Source organism: Protobothrops mucrosquamatus, unplaced genomic scaffold, assembly GCF_001527695.2.
Source record: "Protobothrops mucrosquamatus isolate PMUCROS unplaced genomic scaffold, P.Mucros_1.0 scaffold126, whole genome shotgun sequence".
Classification (NCBI taxonomy): Eukaryota; Metazoa; Chordata; class Lepidosauria; order Squamata; family Viperidae; genus Protobothrops; species Protobothrops mucrosquamatus.
This window is the reverse complement of record NW_015386493.1, coordinates 107,104-113,324: the sequence shown is the minus strand read 5'-3', so window position 1 is coordinate 113,324 and position 6,221 is coordinate 107,104.

Genomic DNA, 6,221 nt, shown 5'->3' with positions numbered 1-6,221 from the left:
CAGTTGTCAAGGCAATCTGGCTTCCCCATTGACTTTGCTTGTCAGAAACTTGCAAAAAGTGGTCACTTAACTCTGAGACAGTACAATTGTCATAAATACATGCCAATTGCCAAGTATCCGGATTTTAATCATGTGACCATGTTGCAAAAGTCGTAAGTGTGGGGAAAGAAAGGTCATAAGTCATTTTTTTTCAGTGCTGTTGTAACTTCAAACGGTCACCAAATGAACTGTTGTAAGTCAAGGCCTACCTACAGTCATTAATACCCATATCCTTCACATTGGAGTAAATATTCCTTCAAAAATCCAGAAAGACCTCATCCAACTCTGTGTCTTCTTTCAGAAAAATCCTTAGATGAGGATAAAGTGAAGTTATTCCAAGATTACAGTCAGAAAAATCCAACATAGATGGCTGACAAAAAATGAGGCTGAGGCTGATTATGATAACTGAAAAAGACAATTTTCAGAATGATTATCTAGTAAATTTAGCAACAATGGCTTCCCAGCCTTTTGGCTAAGATCAAGAGGAAGAAAAAAACCTCTTGATCTTGGAGGTTTTGGAGCGGGTCCATTCACCAATTCAGCATGGCAAGAGACGTTTGGCAGAACCCCAATCCAAACAGAACACAAATGGAGGCCAAAGGCTAGTCCAAAGTCAGGATACCAAGTTACTGGTCAGGATGCACAAAATGGAAACAGACAACATGAAACTGGACACATGGTTCCAGCAACGCTCGACTCACAGGGTGGGATTAAATAGGTGATGCCGGTGCAGCCCTTCATGATAGGTGAGGTTGCCTCCTTGCGAGTAGACTAACTGAGTGGCATCGCACCTGTCTCCTCTCTGTTCTGGGCATCCTTGGATTGGGAGGAGTAGTGGACTCCACCTCCTCCTCATCGCTGACTGCTGGCAGCTGCTCCCGATCCTTGCCTGGAGGCTTGCTGCAGCTGCAGCTCTCTCAGCTCAGGCTCAGTGTGTCATTCATCTGGTTGACACCGCTGTGGCTGTTCCATCAGGCCCAAGTCATCTGATCACTGATCCAAGCCACCAAATGGCTCCATGCTCTCTTCTCCCGATTCTTCCTCCTCCTCAAAGCTCGCGTCTGGAGAGGGGTCCGGAGGCAGATCCATGACAATGTCTGCAAGTCATCAGACATCAAATAACTAGGTTTTTCTCTCCTTGCAAATTTCTATGAGTTTTTACCTTTCTCTTGCTGAATTCTTGCTGGAGGTACTGTATCATATTAAGAAAGACAAAAGATAATTGTGGGTTACAGAATAAAAGAATATGAGAGCATACAAATATAATTAGTAACCACTTTGGGCCAGTGTAAGACATTGGCTATGATGAAATAATAAATGACGCTCATTCTGAGATCAAAGCATCTAATATCAAAAACCAGACAAATTATTTTGGCACCTCTGATACAAATGCCATAAACACCTCTCCCCTTCTGGAGAAAATTGTAATATCAGATGTTGCCAAAACTATCACTTAATCTAATGGTAGGTTGGCTTTTACATATAAAATTCTATTGTATTTCCACATACTTTCCACCTCACCATTTATGAGCATTAACACTTCATGCGCCTTTGAGGTTGGCTGGGAGAAAGGATCAGATGAAACAGCAAGCACAAGCAAGATCACAAAGGAATAAAAAGTAATGACACACTATATAGTTGTACTTTCTGACTCAACTAAAGTTAATATTTTGAGTCTGAAAAAAATGGATTGCTTTAATAAATATTAGAGATGTGATGCATTCACATAAGATCCAAAGTAATTCTTCCAAATTTTATGAAATATAAGACCTGTTTAAATATGCCTACAATATAGGATAGGATATTATTCTATCAGCCATAATTCTGCCTCCCTGTGATGGTATGTGGGAATGGCCTTGGGTGACAGGAGGAAGAATGTCTGCTGAGGTCATTCCTACATAAATCACAATCCCTGCCCAAGTGGGTACCAAATTAATATTCATCCTCTTCCATTTTGCGTTGTGAAAAATCAACCTCTGCATGAATTAAATGTTTACCCTCAGGTGCTGATAAGATAAATGTGAGTGACCCATCTTATTGAATGAATAAAATTTCAATTGCTTTTGTGGCAGAGGCTGTGAAAATGTTGCTTCTGGTTTTGTTGTTGCTGACCAAATTCACGTACATTCTCACTGTCTGGTGAACATCTTGTTAGTGTTTGTATGTAGTCATATATGTGTGTGTGTGTATTTTATTATTGCCCTAAATCAATTCACTGCAGGAAGAAGGATTGAAACTGATTAATTGTGATACCATGCTGATCCACTATGGGTTGGTAGATGTTTTTCGACTTCTTTGTCTAGGAGTGAGAGATACTGCCAGGCCCAAGTTATCTAGCCAGTTTCCATGTCCCACGGAGCCTGTGTCTCCTTGCTTATACCTCCCATACACACGCATGTGTGTATGTGTGTATGTGTGTGCACGCGCACACAGAGCAAGATTGCTTGTATATTCAAATTTTAATAGATATTTTTAAATAGCACTCTTCCAAGCAAGCAACCAAGTCTTTTTAGAACCCAGAAAATGGAAATAATAAGCATATTATTAACTTTCACAGAAAAAAAATGCAGTTGCTCAGTGAAAGCAAATAGCTACAGTATTTGATAAATAAATCTCACCATAACATTTTTTTAAGAAAATAATTTTATAAGCTATTCATGCTTACATGTTTTTGGAGCAATTTTACAAGATAGTTACCAGTATGTCAGAGACAAGTAGAAGCAAACAAATCCCGATAAGCATTAATTTGCTGTTGGCCCAGCTCCACACTAGCTTCATCTTACCTGGCACAATTTCTGAGGGGAAAAACTGAGAGTCAACACTTTATTTCTGGGCATAATTAAAGAGAGGTATACTTGGGACCCAAGTCCAAATCAGACACCCCTGATTTGGGCATTCAACAAGCTTTTTATATACCATAAAGGCCATATGCACATCAGATGACATTAGTACAGTTTAGGTTAACATCCTATAACAGTGATGGTGAACCTTTTAGAGACCAAGTGCCCAAAAACTGGCCCCATCCCCACTCCACCCCCCTTCCCGCCCCCGGTCTGCTGCCCCATCCCCCGCCCTGCCTGCCCACAGGACCACTCACCGCCTCCAGGGCCCGCCGCAGATTGCCCAGGCAGCCCAGCAGCACTATGGCAGCCAACCCTCTGCCCACACCCTGCAGCATCAACTGCATGATGGGGTGTGAGGGCAGAGTTTTGTCTACGCTGCCTGGCTGCCATGTCCTTGGCTGCGCTGCTCCGTGTGGGCCACGCTCGAGGGTGAGTCTCCTTCAGGGGGGCTGCTGGAGAGGAGGGGGTCACAGGGGAGGCAAGGCTGGGGCAATGGCATGTGTGCCCACAGAGAGGGCTCCGAGTACCGCCTCTGGCACCCGTACCATAGGTTCGCCACCACTGTCCTATAATAACCATGGAGGAAGCACTTATTTAGCTAAGCTCTCTACCTCTAGGTTTTAAATAAATTTGATTAAGTTTCATTATAAAAATACAGAAAAAGCAAAAGTTAGAAAACTAAAAGAAAGAGAGAACTGCAAAGAGAGAAAACATGGTGATTTCCGACTCTTTTTAGTGTGGTAATTAAAAAACAACAACAACAAAAAACCGGACCTCAGCTTTTTGCTTTACATTGCATGACATTTCAAGTAATTTCTATAATAACAAAATCATACTACTCATCAAAACCTAAAATCAAAGTTTTATTTGATTTTCAAGTTTTTTCAAGTAAAAACTCCAGAAGCGGTTTCAAAGTAGAAAAAATACTAGATAAATTCTTCTCTAACTAAAGCAGTCAGTTTTGCCATCTCCGCCAACTCCATCACCTTTACCATCTACTTTTTCATTGTGGGAATTAGTGCGCTTTTCCATCTTTGTGCATTATAGGATTCTTATCACTGTCAACATATTTCATAATAAAGTCCCAAATTTTCCTTCAATTCTTTACCATCAAATCTTTAAGGAAAACTTTCAGTTTTATTTTTATTTTAAGAATCTTCTGTATTAAAATAGAAATCTGATCCCAATATTTCTTTGCTTTATCACAAGTCCACCAGAGATGATAAAAAGTATCTTCTTTGCTTTTCCAACATACATTTGAAACTCCTTTATACATTTTTGACAATTTCTCAGGTGTTAAATACCAACAATATATCATCTTATAACATTTTTCTTTCAAAGTATAAATTTCAACTCATTATTTCACGTTTCCTAATCAAAATTCTCTGCCCATTGGATCATACAACCCTTAGCATGTCCATTTTGAAAATTCTATTTCAACAATTTATAAAACTTAATAACATGTTCATCATTGACACACAATGCAATTTCAAATCATACTCAAAATCATGACTTCTCATATTTAAGTTAAAAATTTCTTTTAATTGTAAAATATGTGAATTAATGGCAAATATGCCCTACCAACTCTAATTCTTTCAATTTCACCTTGAATAAAACATAATATCTCACCATAGGTCCACCAAATTGGCCTTGCATCATTGCTTTGCTAAAAAAAAAATCTTCTTGAGGTGACAACCAAAGAGATATTTTAGGAAAAAGCCTTGTTTGTATTTAATCCAAACTCTTTGGATGGCACGCTTCATAAAATAATTCTTAAAATCTGCATTGACGTCAACATACAAGTAGGCATGCCATTCAAATCTCAAATCATAATCTCTTATTCTTCAAGGTTATCCATTCCTTTATCCAAAAACAAACAGAAAACCTCAAAATGTAATTTTAAATCTGCTAGCTTCAAGCCTCCTCTCTCTTTAGAATCCTGCAAGAATCTATATCTAATTATCATTTTTCCCTTGCCATATAAATTTAGAAATATTTTTTTGCCATTGCAAATGGAATGCCTGTTATCAACTTTGGTTACATCTGAAACAAAAACAATGTAGCGGGTAAAATATTCACCTTGATTACAGAAATTCTTCCCAGCAAAGAGAATTGTACTTTATCCCACCTTAAGTCCTTTTTAATTATTCCAGTCACATAGTTGTTCTGAAGCAATTTCAAATTTGTATTAGTCAGTGCAACTCCAAGGTACTTAATCTTTTTCTCCACTTTAAAACCTGACTACTCTCTCATTAGTTTCCTCCTCATTCCATACACATTCTTAACCAACACTTTCATTTTTTGTTTATTTCTTAAAGCCAGCCAGAGCATCAAAGTCATCCAACTTTTTCCTTACATATTCCATTATGTTTTGTGGGTCTTATAAAAATTCAAAACCAAGTCATGGGCAAAAGCTCTCTGAGCATTGCTTTTTTAATCTTCAAGCCTAATATTTTCTCATCCTGTCTTATGTCTCTAGTCAAAACTTCCAAAACTAAAATAAAAAGAGATAAAGGAAACTCTTGTTTTGTATCCTTTTTTAATCCAACACAGCTTCTGTGTGTGTTTTTTAACATGTTAGATGTGACCTTTTTACCTCTGGACTTTGCTTGGACCGCAGCTTAAGCAAAATGCTATGTTACCTTTCCTTGCTCCAGTTATGGGCCCCCTTGCAAAATTCTTCAGCATAGTTACAAAGCCACAGTCGGCCAGCTAGAGTAACACTTCCTATAACAGAAGCGTTTGTGGTTAGCCTCTTTAACTTCTTATGATAAATGTCAGTGTAGGTTTATAGTAGCAAAGATGGACCAGGTCTGGTTGAAGTGAATTCATGGCTCACTTACAAAAGTCTCTTAATAGTTTGCTAATAAATTAATAGGCCAGGCCCTCATTACAATAATTTCAATACTGGATACAATGTTCCATAGAAATAGCTTATTTGCACCTAAACATATTAGGGTTCTTGTAATAACTTAGGCAGGGATAGGTTAGTGAGAATGCATGCTTTGCCTCTTGTTTTCGTAACAATTAATAGATCTATAGTTCAATTCCCCCCTGCCCCCCGCCCCATTTCCAACAGATGAGACTTAATGAAGTACATGTGAATATTAAGGAATTTGTGTGGCATGATGGATTCTAAAGTAAAAATGGTACATTTATCTAAGTACAAGGTTAGATATGGATGAGAATCTTCCCATTTCACAAATTGTTTCTATTAATTTATTCAGAATAGTGGCTCATCACCACAGAAGAGATTATTAGATATCCACTTAGCCTGAACTGCTGTACTTATCCATCATGCTAATTGTAGATATGAATACTCTGCATATTTTTCCTCTA